Source organism: Anopheles maculipalpis, chromosome 2RL (assembly GCF_943734695.1).
Source record: "Anopheles maculipalpis chromosome 2RL, idAnoMacuDA_375_x, whole genome shotgun sequence".
Lineage (NCBI taxonomy): Eukaryota > Metazoa > Arthropoda > Insecta > Diptera > Culicidae > Anopheles > Anopheles maculipalpis.
Window position 1 is genome coordinate 29,031,693 of NC_064871.1, and position 23,232 is coordinate 29,054,924.

The 23,232-nt window shown below is 41.9% G+C and overlaps 3 protein-coding genes across 3 annotated transcripts in view; all 3 read left to right on the forward strand.

Annotated features, from left to right (window-relative positions):
- LOC126559075 (coiled-coil domain-containing protein 25) overlaps positions 1-23,232 on the forward strand; it is a 318,194-nt gene that overhangs the window by 253,291 nt on the left and 41,671 nt on the right. The gene's annotated exons all lie outside the window — the stretch shown is intronic.
- The window catches only part of LOC126565981 (serine protease snake-like), a 320,396-nt gene that overhangs the window by 149,435 nt on the left and 147,729 nt on the right, over positions 1-23,232 (forward strand). The window lies entirely within an intron of this gene.
- Positions 14,154-23,232, forward strand: part of LOC126556660 (uncharacterized) — a 39,653-nt gene continuing 30,574 nt past the window's right edge. The window contains exon 1 of the mRNA XM_050212067.1: positions 14,154-14,301. The gene's annotated coding sequence lies outside the window, so the exon portion shown is untranslated. The remainder of the gene's footprint in view (positions 14,302-23,232) is intronic.

A 23,232-nucleotide genomic window follows, 5' to 3' on the forward strand; every position in this document is an offset into this window, starting at 1 on the left:
TTAATTTTGCTTAGTGACACTTGTTTTGGAAAATCTAGGGATGATTTGCAAATTATTAAAAATGCATTTTTATTTAATTTTTCGAATCGATATGCCTAGGATATGTCTGCTCACTGTTTATCTCTGAGCTTCTGACGGTGTGCTGCAGGAGTTGGCACAGGAATTGCATGCATAAAGTGGGCACATTAATTGGCAGGAAGAATGCGTAAGCGTCTGATGTGGTGTGATAGGAATGCTCAAGCAGCAGCAAACGCTGGCGAAACCTGTTCGCCTAACTCCCGGGCAAAACTTGTTATCCGATCGTTTGCCCTATCGATTGATTCCATCGTGAAGCGGCAGGTTTTTAATCCATTGCGTTGGTTGGCTGGTGGGAGATGGATGAGCAGCATACAGAGTAGATCTGGGAGCTGCACAGACGGCTGAAGCTTCTGAAACGGAATCCGGATCCGGCGACTAGTATTTCGCCTTCGATTAATGGGTTCCACCCCTAGTATATTTTTAATCGAAAGTCAATTTAAGAGCAACCCGAGAAGATGGTTTTGGACATTCCTGGTGGGTGAGAGTTTCCATCGTAAGAATGATTACAAATTGAGATTTTTTGGCTCTCTGGATCGAATCGATGTTTAGATAAATTTCTGGAAGAATTGTCGGATGAATACGTGTACAAAAGCCAGTTTTGAATTGTATCAAAATAATAACTTCAATTTTGTTGATAACAGTAGCCCACAGAATGTACTCACTCCTGTGGGCAAAATTCATCAAACGACAAAAACAAAAATTGTCAGATGAATCATCGCGGCTAGAGTCACTGTTTGTCCATGGAAAGTAGAGTGGAAAATTGTATCAGTCGTAGAAAACGGTTCTGGCATTGGAACTATCTAACTGGTCCAGGTGGTCCAAAGAAGCAAACCGTGTTTGAATAGTGTGTTGCTTTTTATGGTTCTCATCTGGCTAGAGTGCAGCAGAAGTTCTGTAGCTTCGTACCACTGAAATCCATCGTATTTCGGAATCAAGCAAAAAGGAAGGAATCCTGAGTGGGTTGAGGTCGTCTAGCTATTGGCATGCTACTGAATCGAGAGTTGTCATAAAAGGTGAGCTTAGTTTGGTCGAGATTAAGGTTTTTGGTCTGCTGTTATTCAAAGAGTAATGGAAAAAATCTTTGGAAAAAATAGATTTTTTTATTTCGATTTCGAAAAAAACGCTTCAAGTTCAAATTAGTTCTTAAATCCTTTATTATTTTTTATTTGGAGCCAGCTGTAGCCAAGGGAAGGACTGATCGGTAAAAACCAATTCAAATGAGATAGAAATCCAAAACAGAAGATGAATAAAAGCGGTCTACGATGACTTCAGATGCTCTACCCCTATTGACAAAATTGCTTTAATAACCACTTATTCTTAGCTCAACGTCCTCTAAGGTCATGTCAGCCATCGAATGGCTTACTAGACTTGCCGATACCACGTAGTTGGATTGTCAGTCCTCACTAAGGGGGGAAGGTCTGGATGGGATTTGAACCCCGGTCCTGCCGTATGAAGAACGGCGCCGTTGTTGCCTGCACCACCGGGCCGCCCCACTAACCACTGCTCTGTTCAATACAAATTTGCTTTAGTATTGCCTCTGTTGGCGGATTTACAACGATTTTGTCAATATGGACATAACTTATGTGATGATCTTTACAAAATTTATTATATGGGTGTAATTAAATTACTGAAACATCGGAATATTATTTGCCAATTAGAGTATAAAATTCGGTAAAAGTCTAAAAAATATTCGGTACCTTAGCTCGTCACTACAGGTGCACAATGTACACCAAATGAAGTCATACAAGTCTCTTCTTGTTTAAAAGAATTATTAAAGTTGTTTATAAACTCGAGCTACTGTGTCACTGATCTACGCATTTTTTGCTTTCCGGCAAGATCCATTTGCGAACAATTCGCTTAACTAAAAGGAATTTCGCGGGAAAAATGCCCTCTAAGTTGAGTTTACGAATTTTAAGTATTTTTTTATCGTTTTTGGGCCTTCAACGGTCACAATTTATGCTCATAATCGCACCAAAATCTCCTGCCCATTAAAGAGCACCGCGATCTCGCGCGGTCATTCGCCGGTCAATTGGCGCAACACCCGACAACGGTTCGCAAAGCTGTGTCGAGGGTAAAGTGTGTGTGTGTGTGTGTGTGGTTGCTGCTGTTCTCGTTTCTTTTCGCCCGGTGTCGCCGTTCCTTTAGCTTTCAAGAACGCGATCAGACCGCCGTCGCCGCCGGTGAGTGAATGTACATCGGAACGGCGAAGGTTAATGACTTCCCTTTTCAGCCATTCCTTGCTCCCCCCCACCCCATTCACTTACTCGCTTAGAATTTCGAACGCTCCGGGCGGCAGCCGTCAGACGTCGATCGAATTCAAGCACACCAGCTTCGGGTGTTCAGGCTTCCCAGGTCTCCAGGTCCCTGCAGTGACCGAGCTGTGTTGTTGCTGCCAAGATTGGTTGTCCGGGAGACGAGTAGCCCAGGCGGAGAAGGCCGTTGTCGTGGAATTTGCCGAGAGTTTGCCGTGGCAAGTTGAGATGTGGCCACGGCTATACGGTTACGGTTATGCGGGCATTGTTTTGGGTTCGGTACTACAGTGAACGTATGTTTCGCGTGTGTGTTTGCTTCAATCTGTTTACTTCTGCTCCCGTTTTTTTTTCTTTCTTGAAGCATGTCTTTCTTCTCTCCTGTCTTCAGACTTCGACTTTCTATCGGTACGTTTATGTCCGTGGCTTCTCTTGCCCCGGTTGCGGAGACAGGTTTTGGATCTTCTGCACAACCCGTCTATGTCAGCTGATGTGTGTCCGTGTGTGTATGAGTGTTGTGGTGCGGATGGTTCTTTCTTGAGTTTTTCCCCCCAAGAGCTCCAGAGGGGTCGGGAAAAAGAATAGAGAAAAACATACCTTCTCGCCTCCCGGGCTCGACAACAATCGATCGAGAATGGGCATGTGAGATCCGTGAAGAGCGCCACTGATGCAATCAGCAACGCTTGCCCGTGTGCCGCCATTCGAGATCGATCGATCGAGAACGAAAAACCGGGGGTTTGGCGCCGTTGATGGAAAAATTCTTTCCCAGCCCTATGTGCTGCCCAACTACTACTCACGATGCACGTCATTTATTGTACCCTTTTTAGCGCTTTCCTTCACCTTCAGCTCAATTGTCCGTAATTTAACGCTTCTTTTCCAAAGAGAACGCGCTTCTTTCAATGGCAAAGACGTGAAATCAATGATGCTTTTGTGGCGATTCGAAACGAAAGATTCTAATGCCGGAAAAGGAAACGAACCCCTTTGCTACTCTGCACAGTACAATGTCGCAGCCATCGGGCAACGGGAGATATTTGAATGTATTCTCGTCGTCCTCTTCGGGTGCGAGTGCGAAGTGAAGGAGTGTGTTTGGAACGGTTGGTACCACACAGTTGGTGACTACGTGTGAAAAGCTACTACGGATAGCCGAAGTGTCATTGCCGCCGACCGGCCGCCTGTAGTGTGGATTTGTTTTATTTACTCACCGCAAATACCTCCTTGTGGCCCTTTTAGCTACGATATAAATCTAGCGCTCGTTAACGATTGCGCCGCATGCGGCACGTGTTGTACTCCGCCATTAATGGTGAGATAATTTATACGACTATTTGACGCGGACCCCTTTAATCGGACACCGTGTTTTCCACTGCCGATGTGATGCTGCTTAATTGAATGTCATGATATTTTATTTATGGTAAAAAATTGGCAGCGAAGAGATTCTGCTATGTTTGCTGAAGAAAGTTAATGTGAATAAACGGCATTTCAGAAGGTCTTATGGGCCCCTCACAAAAGGCTTGGGTGTCGCAAAGCGTTTTCATAGCTCCAGTTAATTCCCTTGAAGTTCAACGGTTTTATGACATAATGCGCACGTTTGAGTGGGTTGACGTGTTATGCACTTTGGAATTCTTCGCCGTTTTTGATGGCATAACTTGGCAGCTACTTGTTCTGTCGCTCTCTGTAACCCAGTGTCGAGAGAGCCAAAGGCGTACGTAGGAAGATGAATGAAAAAAAACTACACTATTCATATAGATCTTGGCGTTAGAGACAGTCTAGGGTTTCCATATGCAATGATGAAAGTAAAACTAGCTTCAGCTTAAGCTGGAAAAAATGTGCAACTGATCATAGAGTTACCACTGGCTCATGTGCCACAACGCGGCATGTAAATAATCTGATAAATCGGTGATTTGGGACAACTCAAAGCCGTTTGCTGAGCTAGCAAAAAGCTGCACCACAAAAAAAGAATAGAAATCAACTACGATCACAAGCATCCAAGAGATCGCTATGTTGTGCTCTGAAAATGATTCACAGGTGTGTATGGACATGTCAGCCAATGAAAGCCCGAGTGAAAATCACGCTTCCAAAAACCGCAGTGACGAAGCGGACACTTGCCCCGGACCTTGTGCACCAGGAGCGTTTCCAGTGCGTGTTTCGCGCTCTCCTTCGCTGTGAACATGCATGGACTGACCGCTCGTAGATGGGATTGCGAAACAGGTTGAACCGGCTTCAGGTTCGACGATCTCGGTGCGTTTCAAGACACGGAGAATCCAGCACACAACACCGCACCAGCTGGGAGACTTCCACCAATTTGAGTGGCAACAACACCAACGTCAGGGTGGAAGTTTTACTTTATGCGACGTTAACACTCGTCGCAGACACACATACGCCAGCGAACCAGGTGAACCAGGATGAAATGGAGAACCTGATTAATAAAGTAAAAATCTATTTCAAAAGCAAAAGCTTTTCCCCACAGCATGGTCGGTATGTGTATCAAGCGCCGGGATAAGTAGGTCGACAACTCCCGCACTGACGTATGTATCGTGCACGGCAGGGGTGTATCAGTTTCTGTACCACATTTTATTTGTTGGAGCACGGAACTCCCCTATGCTTTCCGAGTTGGTTCCCGGGAGATTAAGATGCCTTCGGTAGTATGCGCGAAGAACCGGACGATACGTTGCACGATGATGGCGAAATGAATCAATCCGGCCTTCAAGCTCACACAGCTAAGCCGCTGTTAAGAAGCCATTAATCCGATTACGGCCTACCTTAGCGTTGGTGGAAGTGGGATAGCCTGTTATTTCCCGTAGGCATGAAAACGGTGCTCTATGCTTTATTTGAACGCTGGGGCCGTGACTCTATGATCACGGTAACTGTCGGCAGAAACGCTCCATTTGAATGAATATGATCTATGCATTGGTACGCCCAAGTCCGTAGTTCTCAGCATTTGTGGCAAGTGGGAAAGGGTACGGTAGTTGGTGTACACTTTTGTCCACCAGACCCAATAATGCTCAGCATACTTCACATTCCAATCGAACGGAAACCAGCATTACGCTCTGGAATCGACTGTACAAGTCAAGTATTGTAGGGCTCGTAGTGTAATTTGATCGTTTGGTTTTTTGCTTGTTCTTGCTTCGTTGTGACTAGCTGCTGTTTACTTTGTCCCTTGATAGAAAAGCATCGTGGACTAAATCTAGCTGGTCGTTGTTCTACGGTTTAGTTTATGCGATCAAGTTTCCCTAACTGACCGTAGAGAGCGTTTGTTGGCGGTTGATTTGCTTCAATACAAGAAATTATATTATGGATTTAAGTCAGTTTGTTGATATTCCCTAGATTTATTTAATTTACAACATAAGTAAGGCTCTCAAGGTTTTTTTTTCTATTCCTACTCTCAAGACTATAATGTTATAAAATCCTTGCTTACTCACTTCTTATCTTCTTGGCCTACCGACCCCCCAAGCATCTTCCTGTGAAATGCGATCAAGAAGAATTCGTCAGTTTTGTACAGGGCCTATGATTGACGCAACAGCTGTTTTGCTACGAGATATTATGATCCTCCTCGTTCTTCTTGATCTTCGCTTAGCGACCTGTTAAGTTGTTGGCTCAGACATTGCTTTTTATGAAGGATTGGTCCAGATGAGGTAGGATTCCTTGGATACTTATGATCCTTGGGCAAAGCAAAATTGTCAACCATCAATCAGTTTAACTATCGAAAATTCAAAAGTACATTTGTAATGACCTGCTCAAAAGCTTGCTTATGTCATGCAAATGACATCAAACAACCTATCTGTATCAATGATTTTGAAAAACCAATTTATAGTATTTGACCACTGGTATCCATCAGTCATAACCCCATACTAGCCAATGCCCATCACACCCTCTATCCCTCACACTGGTTGTTCAGGAAGGGAAATGAGTTCTCTTTGCCTCCTTTCCATGGCTCCATTCTCTTCTTCAGCTTTTTTTTCTTCTTTCTTACACCCACCCCCGTACAATGGTACATGGTGGCGTAATGCGTGAAAATGACGGATGCATGATACTTACGGGACGCACTTTTAGTAACGCACACCGGTCGATTACCACCCGTGCACAAGGGGAGAGAATCTTGTAACGGTCGGGGCTAGTGTTGCGAATTGGTTTGCAATCGAAAGTGCATTACGGTCCCACATCGTCCGACCGTAGTGGTAGCGCTTGTTGTAACCACAACGCACCCGTCGATGTGTCGGTGTCTGTACCGTAGCGTAATCGAAATGTGAACCCCAATAGCGTTCACCGGTCATCATCATGGTCAAACCTTCCATAATGGTTTGGTAGGAAAATGAAATGGTTGTGTTACGTGGTACGAAGAAAGTCCAATGGACCACCATGCCCATGTTCTGATCTGATCTAACACGAAACACAGCACCCGATGAAGCATAACTCGCTGTCGGATTTGATGGTTAAAACTGTCGTTCAAGTGCATTTTTCGGCACGACACGGTATCCGCATGTTCACACCCATAATCACCTCTTTCGGTATGATGGCCATCAACGTTGGTGCATTCGCTATAGATATCGAAAAAGGGTGTGTTTAAACGATATTTCGTGTAATCGTGCGTTGGAACTTGGGAACGAGGCACCTAGACAAAGGTTGATTGATCGATCAATCCCGAACATTGTGCTCGTTGGCCTGTTAACGTGATGGAATGTGCGATAAAGGGTCCAAAACAGCCTGGCATAGTCAGTTTGAGTGTGTCTGTGTTAGTTTTATTTTCGCATATACTTTAATGGTGTAAGTAAAAGTGTGATTATGGTTATTGAAATTAGTCGATTCTTTCCAAGTTGGCCGTCAAACTTGATGTGCATGTATAATTGAAATTATTTCATCCCATTCTTGTGTTCTGTTTGTGGGAACATGTATGTGAACGCTAACGGCTGTGAATTTCAATTTCTTCAAGAGTTCTTTTAAATGTCCCAGTCCCGGGCCCTGCTCAACCGAATTTTCCAATTTAATGGTAACACAAAACCCATGAAGCGATACATATTCCATTCGCTACCGTTTAAGATCGTCCTGGGAAAACACAGAAAAGCCGTCTGAATTAAAAACAAAATCTCACACAAAACGGAAGGAGTGGTGTTGAACTTCCGAATTTCTGTAGGCCGTCGGCTGCGATCGAATGCTGTGCGAGGAATGAGTATGCAAAAAGGCAAACGATTGCGTTCACAGATTGAACCGAGTATCGTTAAGATACGTGTGTAACTATGCTTCTGCAGTAGTCGGATTTGTTTTTTCGACAATTTCTTACTGCAGCCTCGGGTTTGACCTACACTTGGGACGTGCTTTTTTTTGTTGCTCGGTCTTTTTTGGGGTTGGTGTGTAGATTTTTCTTTCATCCCTCTTTCGCACGATCAAATTACTCGCTTCTCACTTTCTGCGTTTGTACCGCGAACTTTACATTCGTCGTGTGCTGGTTGTGTGTGTCGATAGTTTTAATTGATTTCGTTGCGCAAGTTTGAACACATTATGCGCGCGTCGATCGGCAAACTAAAGGCATTTCCCGTGCTGTGTTTGGCAGAGCCTGGTTGAGTTTTTGTTTTGTTTTATGCTCTCACATGCATACTGGAGGAGCTGTGTTGTGTTCCAGCTGGAGCCGGTAATGGTTTCACTGGTTTCGTTTTTGTCTGCATGCATGCTGCTTAGGGGTACGGTAAAAGATAAAGCATCAAGTCAATGCTGGGGAGGGAAAAGGTTTACGATAGACCTTGAGTTTAATTGATCGAATCGTGTTGATCGATCCTGGGTCATACGTAGTGTGGAAGGTTTTGCAGTATCGACGAGCAGTATCTAATGATCTGCCCTAATGTCTATTTGGCCGCAAAACCATCGTAAAACGACGGTCAAGAGTTCAGCTCTTAGGGGTAAAAAAAATGCAAGAAATTGGCTCACAGGGCTTACGGTGGTTGGGAGAAAAAATCTCGTATGAAAATTATTGGGAAAATGCGAGCCAGTACAGTAAAAACACGAAAATGACACGGTTACATACATTGCTAAAATATAACAACGTTTATTGATGAATGCTGTAAACAGTTTGCTAGAATTTAGAATGTTTGCTAGTAGACATTTTGTTTTAATTGTCAACGCGTAGTGTGTAACATAGCTGTAGGTGCATAGGCACTGGAAATAAATATTAAATCAAAAAGAAACTTTCAAAATGTTTTCTGGCAATAATTGATAATAATTAATTTATTATAAACATATTTTTTTAAATAAATTCATTCATATGGTGGGACCGGTGAAGAGAGCTTGAAACTTGACGAAAACTTTTGCATTACGATTGCCAAGCGGAAACTTAATTTTGACAAATATTTTTCCGTCAGCTCGTACCTATGAAAAGGGTGTCGAATTGGTTATTTTATTGGTTGTATTCGACTTATTGAATTAAATTTTCAACTATGTAACGTAATCTTTATCATATCGATATCCTTCTATAGAAAAAGAGACATAAATTTAATGGTTTCATGGTGGAAATTTCCTTTTAGGACCAGTTCCAATTGGCAAAATTATTTACTCACCAAAGTTTTTTTTTTTAAATTGAATATCTCATTGCTTCATTAGCTTCCTCATCTTCTCCTAGAATAACAAACAGTGCTTGTTTGTCGAGCTACCTTCCCAAAAGGTGTGCAAGCTACTGTTATAATGCAATCAATCGCCGCCTGTACGTTTGTTCGAATGCCTACAGCTATGCTGCATACTAAACCGCGTCTAATCGCTTTCAGCTTCCTGCTGCCCATCGCATCGCCTGCTTCAAACGTGCGTGCTGCGGTAAGGCAAAACAGCAGTCATACAATTTCAGCCGACTTTTCAATTATTATTCATCGGCTTATTTAAGTGTGCCGCCCTGATGCGAGGACGGATGGGACGCGTGCATCGCAGAGATCGAAAGACCTTGCTTTGCTTTACCTTGCCGTCTGGCAAGAAATGGTTGGGTTGAAAAATATCTTCAGCGAAGCTCGTTTGATTCTTCTGGACGAGGTTGCGCGGGATTGGGCTAGAATTGAATTATTCAAATTTCAGCAGGATGCGTAGGAGTGCAGCACGCTTTCGAACACCATGGCCCGACGGGTGTGTGTGTGGTAAGATTGGATAAAAATATTCAATAAAATACAGGTGGTGCAGGTGTTGCTTTAGGCGGCACGGAAAAGCAAAGGCTGCCATCGAATCTGGCGGTAGGTTGAGGTTCAAATTCCAGATCAAATCACGGCCAAGTTGCTGCTGCCGGGTTGCGCATTAGTCCGTGTGGATTGTTGTAGAGAAGGCGGTACGTGTTGCGCAAGCAAACGAGTGTTCTAAGCCGGAAAAGGCATTCGGTTTGAATCTGCGCTTAATATAATTTTCTTTGTCTTCGAGAAAACTTGATGCATTAGGATACAAGACAAACTGGAAATGAGTGTTCGATTGCCTAAGTTGAGAGTGGATATAATTTAAATAAAAGTTTTTAAATGTAATGTAAAGTTTTTTAACATATATGAACTTTACAATGTTGCAAAAATTTTATAATTTCCCATCTCGTAACAATGTGATCTACCAACCCCAACATTAAATCCCAGCGTGAGCCTCAAACCAGCTTCATTATTACCCAACGATTCGCTAATGAGAAGCGACTTGTGAGATTCGGATGTCCACCGGTGGTTACTTCCTAGCGTAGTGCCGCTTCTTTCGAGCCGAGCCCGAGTAACTCAGCCGCTCTATGCTAAGCTGCTTGTTGACAATGCTTCATTAGCTAGCTCTATGGGGTCCGGACCGGCCGCTCGTTTATCTAACGCGCAAGGGTTCATCCGCGCCGGGTTTCGGATCGTTTCGTAACGCAGTGTCGTCGTTTGGTTTTCGCCATTTTGTCACCGCGCGGTGTACCGCGTCAAAGGCGTTAATCTGTTTGCCTTGTGCAACGAGGCACCGAACGAAGTCAGGTGCTGCCGAGCCGCAAAAGGTTTTGCCCTTCGTGGAAGGTTACGGCGATTAGCCTTGCGTGAAAAATGTGCCAAACATTGAACAAAAAAAAAAACGCCTTGGTGTAAATGAAAATATTTTCTGTCGAAAAGGGCATAACCATTTGGGGGAATTCGCTGGAAGGGGAAAATGTTGGATTTATTTTTTGAAATTTTGAAATCGCATTTAGAATTTCAATTATTTTTTTTTCCCAATGTTCCTTAATATTATGAAGCCCTAAATAATAGTTTTAATGTGTAACTAATTAAATGAAGTTTTTTCTTTATTTTGCAAAGCAATTGTTCCAAAAATAATGACACTATTCTTACCCTCGTGCTAAGCGCACCTTAACGACCTTCGCATTAATTGGATTAGACAGTAAGAAGCATTTTACTTAACGACAACGTTTTCTTGGTTTTGGAATACAGCCCGGCCACACGTGAGACACGATGTTTTAATGCGATCGATAATACACGCAAATGAAGCGTTTGTTATTGTTTTTTTTTTCCTCCTTCCAAGGGTCAAGCTGACGATTAACCTCTGTCAGTACATTGTAAGGAGAGTCGACTTAGACACGGTGACAGCTAAAGGTTAGCTCGTTGTCACAGCTCAAATATTCGACGATTTGACAACTAATTGCTGTCCATTCGTTTGACGTATAGTTGAACTTCGAAGTCATAAATGTGACCATCCTTGAGGTAAAGCAGTAAGTAATTGGCTTCCCGTTTGCTCTTGGCTGGCCCTCTAACTGAAGAAATGTCTGATCTTTGAATAATTGCGGCTAATACTGATAGGACAAAACAAAACTTAACTGTGTTTCCAAAATATGAAGTAATTTTTATTCTTTAAATTAATAGATGACCAACATAATGTCTTCAAGGTGACACAAATAGCTATACTACGCAATTAGTCTAGCTGTTTCGGTAATTGGCGAACCTTTTCCCCAAACGAATTGCATCGTTAAGCAAGTGACACAAAAATTGACTGTGAATGTTGACCAAAACTGGCGCGCAGATTTTGCAACCTGTAAAATGTAACAATAAACAACAAAAAAAGCCGTAGACTAGCCATCGCTGCACATTTGCAATTAGCATTATTGATTGGTACGCTAATTTGTACTGCTATTTAGCAGCAGAACAGTTGATTGGTCAAAAATCAGGCTCCACGATTCACTATCATGTTAATTTGATTGGTTCAGAAAATACTCCTGCAAGCCATTAATCGAATTTGCTAACGATTTTAAGCGATCGTCGGCCAAACACTCAATTTTAAATCGATTAATCAATCATACGATTTATCGCCTCGCCGGTGCGGTCACTAGTTTGTGATTGTGGTTCAGTTGGTGATTAGGTAAGAATTTTACGGCGCCTAGAAGAGCAGTTAAGCATTGCCGTAATGTAATATGCTTACACGTGCTGTTATGCCAGCTTTACAAGGCTTACGTATGTGTGTGTGGAGTTGAATTTGCGAGGAAATAAAGCTTACAAAAGTCATCGAAAAACTCGGTGCTTGCTGGCGAATCGGAATGATCTAAATGTGCGTTTAATAACAGTATGCACACTAATCGAACTGAGTTGTTATGAAATTAGATACACTTTCGTTCGTGTTTGATGATGATGCATGTTACTAATATCTTAACGATCCACATTAAACCCACCGACGATGGTGATGCGCGTTGCGCGCTTAATTATGGTTGTTTACATTTCGATCATCGATGGAGTACTTTAAAACGTAAACATGCATCAAATATGTAGAAAAATAATGATCAAACATACAGGAGTCGGTGTACATGGTGTGCACTTTGGTAAAATCAAACATTCCTCTGGTGAATAATGCTACTTTTGTTTTTCGTGTGCCCTCACGTGGTCTACCTCCAGTCGGCAAAAGCTGTAGCGATGCATTAACGAACTTACGTTGCATGTTTCGCTTTATGTTGAGATAATTGATTTGTTTCGTATGTGCGCATGTGGTGCGATAACAAAAAGAGTTTAAAATCAGGTAGAAAAGCATTGTGGGAAAATGAATATTTTTTTCCGATTGACTGATTTGATGTAGCAAGAAAAATGAAAACGGAGAAGTTTATCACAAGCAATACCATATTAATGGCTCTGATACCACGTAGTTGGATAGTCAGTCCTCACTGCGGGGGGACGGTCCTGCTGGGGTTTGAATCCCAGTCCAGTAACGACCGGCGCCGCTGTCACCTACACCACCGGACCGCCCCCAACTGCACTAAAAACATATTCTTAGTTTTTGAACTTGTTTCCATCTATATCACAACATGCGATTATAGTAGCACGCCGTCAAATTTGGCATGTTTTCTATACCTTGTTCATGATTATGTTTATTATACATAGGTTATTTCTTGAATTAGATTTTATAATATTTGAATGACCTAACTAGTTGTGCAATTATTGGATAAGACCTACGATAGAGGTTGGTCTAAAAATTCTACTAAACTTAACCCAAAGTCAGTTGATAATCTCATCGATCGACGACTTGCCCAATTTCTGAACAATATTATTGACAATCGGCTACTCAGTTTGAGTGAGTGGTTGTTGTTTTGTGCAAATTTCTGCTGCATTAAAACGGTCCTACAACACTTTTGAGTGCCAATAATTTGTTTGGACAGTGATAAAGCTCACAGGCCCAACAGAAGCTTCAATTGCAATCACTTGTGTATCAGTCAGGGCAAATCAGTTCGTTGTAATTATTTATTCTCTAACTGTTCAACCAAGAATTGTATCCAAAACGGTTTGCGCCAAAAAAATATGGATCAAAATTAAATCGACCGCTGCCTGATGTGTGCGCATCAAAGCGGAGTTTGTACAAATTAAATTACACGCTTCATTAGGATTATAATTTGTCTGTATGCGATGCCGCGCGTGAAGGAGAACATACGGTTAAGTAATCCTTTCACGATCATTACTCGCACAGCTCTTCAACATTATCTCCTATTTAGAAGCCAGTGTGTGTGCCACCAAGCGATACCCATCAGTATGATGGTACCCTAATTTGCTGTAATGATCGTCTGTTTGTATGCAAAATTTGCAACGTTTTGCCAGTAACGGATATGCGAACGTCTATGCACAACCAATCAACTATGCAGATAGTGAGCCTAGCCATGACATAACGCCACCAACATTAAAGTACAATCACGATGAGAGAGCGAAACACACAAGACGTTGACCGAATTGATGCGGTCACCTTAAAAACACAAAAGATATGGTTTTTCGTGGTGTGATTTTAAAGATGCATTACGGTGTGAGCCCGCTTGTTCTGCTGTCCACGGGCAGGAACGGCAATCAGAAATTCATACCATTATCCACTCATTTCTTACGCACTGCCTCAGAAGTGCGTTTGGCGGTAGGCATCCGGACTTGAATGATGATGAGATTTGCCAGCGAATGTTTACCGAGGGGACAAATATTTAATGCCAATAAAAATGGGGTGAAAAAGTAAAAGAAAGTGTAACGTAGACGAGCATCGAGCACGATGAGAGGTGTCAAGCAGACGAAAGACAAGTGGCACGCGCCATCCTCGGGCCATTAATCTAGACTTGCGCAATTGAGAGACAAAGTGTGCATCCGTGACTTTCGGTTGGTTCGGCTTTCTTCCGTATTCGAGGTTATTTAATCCTGATATCAAAGTAGCTCAAATGCTCGATGTTAGTCGTGTGAAAATGTCAATTCTATGTACGATTACTTTAAGTTCCATTTTGTTTACATATTTTAATTTTAAATAATATTACAATTACAGAGCATTACTGCTAGACCGTTCTAATGGAATGAAAATTTTATAATTAAAGCATTACATTCTACTTACGATTTATTTCACAGATTCTACGATAGAAGCCATTCATTTGATCGCAAAAGGTTCCACGTCCAACCTTCCAAGAGTCATGGACTAGGGGCCACTTTTAGACGGAAGCATATTAAAGGGCGTGGAGCCTCATTCTTATGAGTCGAGCAGGAGTCCCGTTATTCACACCTCGTGCTACGAAGCTACGAATCATCTGTCGGTAAGTGTGTGTTCATGTCGAATAGAACCCATGCATAAGCTGGCTACGGAAATGGAATATTTATTTGGTCAAAACACCTCAAATGAAGGATTGATTTTTTCGTAGCTCCATCAAGATGATGACGATGAGCAAAATAAATTATGTTAATATTGAACCTGTGTGCGAGCCGCACACAGTAAGGTGCTTAAAAGCCACAATCAAACTGTGTCTGACGCCAATAGAATCGATAATATTTTAATTATTAATTACAGTTTCGTGCACCTTTAACTGTGTACCTTGGCGCTCCTCATTTCATTTACGCCATATGTGTGTGTGTTAACTGTAATTTTTCTTTATGTTGTTATTGTCGATATAAAATATAAAATAAAGAGGGGGAAAAACGACAGAAACGCTTCAATCATCGTACCCACTTCTCCAAGTGCTTACCCATCGTCATTCTCTGCTATAGCGGTTCGCTTAGAATACTGAATTGTTTGCCTGAGTTGATTGACTTAATCGTTTTGCTTCTTTTTTTTTTTTGCTGCTTTGCTGTCCTTCCAAACTAAACAAAGTTTATCGTTTCCTTTTTTGTGGGTTTTCGGTAGGTAGGTGAGGTTGGTTATCGATGATTGAAGTTCCGCTGTTTGTTTCCCATTTTTGGATTGAATTCCGCGGTTTCAAACCCTTGCCGCTTTACTATCCTCCAAACAGCTGCCCGCAACTAGGTCGCAGAGTCGAATAGTAAGCTTATCAGAAATAGATTTTAAAATAAAAAAGAAAGAGAAGAAAAATAATTTCCAGTAGTTTCGGGTCGGGTTCGTCGCTTGTCGTTCGCGCTGTTGTACTCCATCGAAGCATTGAAGTCTTTCGTGCTGGATAACTGTACTGTACGCTTGCGGTTATCGTGCTTTAGCGTTCTAGTAGACGCTTGCCTTTTACGCGCTTTGTTGAAATAAGAGACGTCTCCAAACAAAAACCGAGTTTTAAATTACATTGCGACTCACCTTACGCGCCGGTTGGGAAAAGATTTGTTCTTATTTCACGCGGAGCTCCCACCGGATCAATCGATGTGAGTGAGCCATAAGAACGAATTGAATGGCAATAAAACAATTCTCACACCTCGCACCGGGAAGATCGGTCATCGAATCGGTGTTACCGCGAACGTGTGTTGGGGCACGATTGGCAGAAATTAGTCGACCGAATCCGGAGCAAGGGTTTCTGCGGTGATGCAGTCGAAAAGGTTCGCAATGGTTGAACTGCAGCAGCTGTGTGTGAGGTAATATCCAATGCGTTGGGCGTTATGTAAATTGAAGTATGTACTGGCGCCGGAAAATGATCGGGTCGCTTCGATTGGTGTCTGATGCGTGGTTATGGTTGTACCGCCGCGGTGCCATATAACGGCAGCGGACCAGATCAATTAAGGCGTCTAACGCTTGAAGCACCGCACATACGTGTGTTTATGCGTTAAATAAGACCGTTGCGGAAAATCTTGGCGAGGGAAGAAAAAAAGAATTATTTGTAGTGTGTTATAACATTAAGTAATTATAACGAGAAAGATTGGGGGACATCTAGCGCGCCCTCTAACAGAAAAGCGCTGCAATTTGAAATCAGGACTTGATTTATGTGGAATTTTGATGAGAAAATTCGTTTTTTGTTTTCGGAACTCTTCAATGATGTGCTTGCTTTAATTGAACAAGCGCTACGCATGGGCAAGAAATGTGGTAAAAGTCTTGTAAAGTAGCTCCAACACCTCACTCCACACAATTGTTAACCACTTTGTCGATACATCTTAGGCGGAACAAATCAAAGCAAATAGATATAGAATTTCTCTTTTTTTCTCCATCGAGCATGCCCTTGTGTGTGAAGCGCATATATCTACGTACGCATCCCATGCATAAGATGGGCGCATCAAACACAAACACATACCAAACCCAAGTTCAATGCGCTCCACAAGGCCCGCGCAAGAGATGCTTCACATTGCGGATCGGTTGTAGTGCAACTGTTAACAACAATGCACTCAACTCGCGATCTTGCGCGCAATCGACACATGCCGTCCCTCATCAAAATGACAGGTTTGCTGTGGTTCGTTCGTTTTGAAGCATTTTCCGCCGCCAGCACAGACACACACACACACACGTATTTCCTGTGCACTTTGTGGCCAGTTTTCCGGCATCATCTCGCTACAGCGTAATGCCAGCATCGCGCTGGCGGTGTGGATTCCATTCTCTTGCCTTACATTAAACTGTTTGATCGGCATTTTTCCTTCCGATTATAGAGGAAAGTGAAAACTTTTCAGTAGATTTTTACGATTCGATTTGCATCGTTACGCGACGCCTTCATCTACAGGCGGGTGTACGTGTATGTGTGTGTGTGGTGTAGTTTGATACTTTCAGTTTCGATCGGATTTAATGTCTCTTTTTTGTTGTTGTTGCCTTCGCTGTTAGATTTAAATTGTTACACTTACTATCCAGGGAGAAGCAGCACACTTAGCTGTGAAACCCTTAAGAGTAGAGAAGTATCCACTCTCCACAAAAAAAGGGGGCGAGGTTCATTTTCTTCCGTTTAAATCAAATTTAAGCGATCGTACCGGCGAAAACAGGAAGGAAACGACCGGTACCAATCCGGTTAGGATTCATTTTTGGGTGATCGATTTGAAAGCAGTAGATCGGGGTTTTCCTGTTGCTTGCCATGGGAATTAACAGTGCAGTCTGGCGCTGGTCAGGTTCGCCATGCCGCGTGTTGGGTGAATGGTTTACGTAGCGACACACCCAGAGCGGAGGGACAAATCGATTCCCGCCATCAAACCATCACTTTTCTCACGAAGCTTTTTTGGCATATGGTGAATGGGTAATTGGGTTGATGTGATGTTTCAAAACTGTTTATGTGAAATGGAAACTTTTTTTTGTTTGGTTCTGCATGCGTCAGTATCGTTAAATATCTGCTTCCGTTTTGTGTATTTTGCGAGCTTGCGAGCTTTGTTCGATGTTATTATATTTGCATGAGTTTTCCACCGAGCGAGTTGAATTCGAACTTAGATTTTGATTGGAAAACTCCATCGAAATTTGTCCCCGAAAATGTTTTCCCAATTCTTTCTTTTCTTTATCGAAGAAAGTATTAAACTTACCACCCAAAATACTGTTAATAACTGCTCTCAACAGCAAAGCAAATGACAATAACTCAACATACTTTCTTCATTTGCTTTTGCATTTGCTCCAATCATTTCCAGGCACACTTACTTGCTGTTCACACGTCAGCATGTTGTCAGCTAAACGGGATACATAATCACAATGGTAGTAATATCTAAATAGTGAAACGGTGGTAAATATTATCCTAAAATGTACCGAGCGGTAGCAATCGAAAGCCATTTAGTTGTCAGCTAAAGAGGAAAAGCAAACATGAAAAACGTCTTGAAATTTTATTTCATTGCATGGCTCTTGTTCCTTGTCCCGTTTGATGTAATGGAATGCTTTATTTTCTTTTGATAATAATTATTTAAAAATATGTCCATGTGTGTTACTCTAATGAATATGTTTCTTCTTTCAATACACATTTAGTCATTTCCCTTGCAAGGTGCTTCTTTAAACTGAGTTAATTTTGTGTTAATATGCCTAAAACAATCAAAAGATAAAGTAGAAGCTAGTTTATTTAATTGAGTCACACTTCAAACACAAAATAATTCCAAAGTAACATGCAATTCTGCACAATCGTCATTCTGCTTATGTACTAGAGATCTTTGGATGTTATTGCTCGCTAGCCAAAAATGAAATAGTCAAACAATTTTGACACGAGAAAAGCCTTTTTTGTATTTTTCTCCCAACTCAAAACAATGGCTGCATCCTACATCACCGTGTAGGCAATGTGGTACTACTGTTCCTCTACATTCGACTAAATGTTTTTTTTTTTGCTGTCCTCTACGCAACATAACATGCTCGCCTTAACAAGTCTTGCTTGCATCTTGTCTCGCCTACCATTAATGCCATCAGACATCAGACTCTAGTTGAATTAAAGACGGAATAAAATTAAACAGCGTATTGTCTGCTGGGCCTGAAAAGTAGACCAACAATGGCTTCCAAACATTAAGAGTGAACGTCATTGCACAAAACGCAATGCAAAAAAAGTATTTGTAAAAAACAAATCACAAAACAAACAAAACCGCTGACGATGAATTTGGTGGTATGCGTGAGTTTGCAAAAATTTGTTACGGCGTTAAAGCGCGGAAGTGACATTTGAACCTGCCATACAGCTGTTTTGAGCCACGTTGATCGTTGCTACCTCCATAATTGTAATCGTTAGATTTATTAATGTCCTCTTTCCTTTTTCATACTGAAAGATTGACAGGTACCATTGGAAGTAACACGGGGCATTGTCTAATAGAACTGATTTACTGATATTGATCAATACAGTTAACCTTCAACTTAAAACGACCCGCATGTGGACATGCGGGTTGAACAGAAGTTGATGCTTGCATTTAAATAAATATAACCAGAGGAATCGCACGTGAGCGTGTTAGAGTTCTGTTTTCTTATTGTTTCCGGGAAATATGAATAATAATTTTAATGTCGTATGGGCGTTGACTTTGCAACAGCATCTATACATGTTTAATAACATTTCAGAGGCTGTGAGTTTATTAATTTACTTTACCACCGTTGTATTTAAGTGATTTGGCGTACGTATGCAAATATAAACTAGTTTTAAATATGTTTCACGTAATGGAGCCGAATCCTTACAACACGGAGCCGAATGAAAATATGGAACATCAGAAGGCTGTTCAAATATCACAAACTGATGTGAGTTTTACAACATCTTCTGGAAAAAAAGACGAGTGCATCGTATAAGGAGTTCTTATTGTAGAAACCTTCTAAATACAGTTGAAACTTGCAAGAAAACCAAGACATTATCGTTTGGAGGCTTTATTGTTGATATAATAGGATAAAGAGATTGAAGCATTCGCCTAAATGGAGAGACAGGTACTCAAAACGAGTAATGATTGGCATTTGTGAAGAGTCGAGATTGAGATTGAGATTTGAAACTGGAGTTTTTGGGTTAATCTCTTTCGGAGAACCTTACCCAATCGTAATTCAGTTAGACACTAGCAGGAGTCAAATGATCGCCAAGGCTCAAGTAGATCTGAAATTTGTATACATTTATTTTTACGACAGCTATGGCTAACTTCAATGACACAAAACCCAAAAAGATGGTAGCAATCACCGGCAGCCCTGCACACAAAACTTCACTTTTCCGGGGTCAAAAGTCAGCTCCGACAACAGCATGGATTTTGAGTTACGCCCGAAGGTGCTGGCTGCTATCTGGTTACACTATATTCTGAAGAAACTTCTCCACTCAGAACATCTATAGCGGTGGAAGACGCTTGAACTGAACTTTGTCCAAAACTGAAAAAAACCCTTGTTAGCCGAGTTCGAGACGAGAAACTCGGAAAGATTTTTGACCCTATATTTGTGGGAAGGATAACATCAAAGTAGATACTGTGAAGAGAATGAATTGAATGGTGATTTCACATATCATATCATAGCAAATTAAATTTGCGATGATTTGATGGTCATCGGCGTCGGCAGATCGGCGTCGGCAGATCGGCGTCGTACGACCAGCTCATAAAGACTTTATATACTGTGCACATAGCCAGAGGAGACGTGTGCAAGCCTAAATTGGGATGAATTGTTGGCGTTGATACCTCAATTAGACTTGCGGCAGACCAAGAATCCTGATTATATCGCCTGAAAAGTAAATAAGAAAAGGCTAACTTCCCAAATGATTTCTCAAGAGTCATTTAGACTTAGTGGTGGTGATTCTTGAACGAAAATACATTTAATCTGCTCATTTATCTATAGTACTTGTTTTTCGATTGCCATGTAAACCGTTCAAACTTGATTGTAAACGTTATTACCAAAATTCCCCATATCAAAGCTAGTGCAGTTAGTTATGTGATAGCTGTTGTATTGGGATTTATAGCAATTATGTGATGCGTGAAAACATTAATTATAATTTTATTCCAACCACATAAATCCTTCCCGTTATCAAACTCTCATAAACAAAAATTACCCAACGTTTGTTGCCATTGATGCGGTTTACACGGCCAAGACACATTCAATAAAACCGCAGCGTTGCTGTGTAATAAACATAACTTTAACAACGATTACAATTCCATCTGCCAAGAGGGAATCTGGAAAAGGAATTAAACAACACCGCACACAAAGGCATAAAAATAGCAAACATTTGCTGTGCCTCATGCCAAGGGTAAAAGCAAAAGTGTAGTTGCTCACCAAGTAAAAGTCGGCACCAAGACAGCACAAGTGTTGAAAATCTGTTTTCCCACATTTCAGCCGATAGTAAGTAAGTAGCTCACCAAAAATCCATGTGCTGGCAACACACAACGCTTATCCACGGTCCCTTTTTAGTTGCTTGGGCATACATACATTCTTCCAGATGTTGGAAGCAGCTGCTCTTCACGGGTTCACGGTTGGAAGGATGGGTGATGTGTAAAACAGCAATGTTGAGCGTTTTGAATTCAGAGCAAATTAAACAAGAAGCACAATGCAATTCTTACCATACTTCACACCACGCGTACGTGCCACGCAAAATGTGGGGATCGATAAACCTTTTCAGCGGTGCATCTACAAGCTAATTGACATTTTATTGTACGATACCGTCCCCTTTGGGTGCGGTCCTTGCTGCTGTTGGTTGGTCGAACTGTTGCGCTGAAATTGGTGTTTTCACTTTCATCCCCCCATAGAAAAAGCACGGTAAGGTACCGTGCCGGACGTGAAATAACGCCGTCCCCAAGCCCGCCATTTTTCGAGCCGAGCCATCCGGTTCAGCTCGCTTTGCTTCCGATCGAGCTGCATCCACGTAATTTGCACCGGGTGCGGTTTTGTCTTAATAATTTTAAAACCATGATGAGAGTGTGATGCCTCCAACACACTCGTGGGCTGGTGGTTGCGTCATAATTTCTCTTTAATTGTACCTCCCGACGTTCGAACGCGATCCGCGGTGTGTGTGTGTGCCGGTGGTGGATCCACACCTTCCGGTAGGTGGTCGAATATTTTCATTTTAGAAATTTACCTTTATTTATCACACACGCGCACGGGAACTAACCTCTAATCGCCGATATTAAGACTTCAGACCTTATAGGTACCTGGTACCTGGTGTGTTAGCGTTTTGTTTGGACTCATCGGTCACAACTTCAGTTTGTAGCTAAAAGAATCCACCAGCTGTGGATAAAAGTTGAAAATTTTTTCGTCACAACTTAATTCAAACAAAACCCCACAAAAAAAGTCGAAATTTCTCTTCCTTAAAAAAGAAACTGTCAGTTTGAAGCTTTGATGCATGAGAACGTCACCATCATCATCGGTGACTGGTAGAGCTTTTCCTGCTTGGCCATTTTTTTTCCGGTCCCGCGCCGTTGTTGTCGCCCTTTCCATGCATGCACACGCTGCAGATCTAATTTTGGACTTGGTTGATTAATTTAATTTACGGACAGACGGCTCTTTGTTTTCGACACTCGGGTACTTCCTTTTGTTTGAGGTGCCGGGTTTTCCAATCTCCAATTCACCGGATGCTGAGTTCAGAGACACACGTACACAAAGAGCAGCCAAAGCAGCGGCAAAGAAAAACCCCGTCCAGCTTTGCTGAGCTTGTAGCTTTAATGGGAAAGCGTCTGATTTCGGTTCGTCATCTATTTCGGGTGGCCATGTTTGGGACAAAATAAGACAAAATTAAATAAAACAATAAATTAGCTATCTCTGTGACTGGTCGAGCTCCATCTTGATTCGATAGTGCATGTTTTCATTTTTCGTGTTTTTATTTACTTCATCAACGCGAACAATGAAACGCATAACACAGCAAGACACTGCACCACCAGTGATTGTGACATTTGTTGCTCTACTGCTCCAATGTGCATTAAGGTGTGTTATATTAGGGCAAGGGACAAAAAGAAAAGAAAGCTCAATTTTCTCGCTTCATATCATTAATCAAGTTTGCGTTACGATGACAAAATTACCACCGAGGGTGCCATTAAAGAGCGAAATTGTTGTCTTTACGTTTTGGGGAGGTTAACAGAGCGAGATCATGTCTCGTTTAGCCGATGGTGCATGGGGGAATTGGAATTTTCTTCATTTCTTCCGTACCTTATGTCATACTGATATTATGTTTTCATGCGACCTGAACCTGAACGAACTCCGAAATCACGCCACAATTTGTTCTTTGTGGTTTTTTGTTTTTTTTTTTGAAGCAAAAGCGGAAACGAAATCAACCAACTCAAACAGTGCAGAGAGAAGATGGTAAGCGAATCGTTTTCAAGCATGAACGATCTCATTTATCATTGCTACTCTGTCCGGTTGGCTGGAAGCTTGTCTACTGCTGCTGTTGTCGAGACGTATTTGGGATTGAGGTGCTGCTGCTTCCCGTTTGTTCGATCGATCGATGCTGATTATAAAACCAACAAATACAAATCATCGTGCACCGTGGAAAATGGGCCACCGCCACCGGTACAAGAACGGAATTCAGTTGATATTGCTTTTCCGTGTGCAGCAGCAGGCTGTGTAGCAGCTAATCGGTGACCGTCTATCTCTGACAAACGTAATAAATCGCTATCGACTGGTAAGCGATGCAAACCGAAACGAGTTTGGAATGTGGCGCAGTTTTGAAAATGATTTTCTCTTGTCTTGTTTACTGCTTGGAGCTGTTCAAATGCAGGAAAACTAATACTACTTTATTTGTTTTGGAACGAAAAATGCAGCCAGAGGGAAAAATATTTCGATGTTCCGTTCATCGTAATATTTTCATAATGCATTTTCCATAAAAATCCATAATGTTTTCCATAAGCTCCAACGTTAATTAAATATTCTAAGCTCCTCCTCTAGAGATTCGAAAAAATCAGTGGTTGTCGGGTGGTGCCAAGTCTGGTATATAGCGCAGTCGGAGAGGTAGATGAACTAG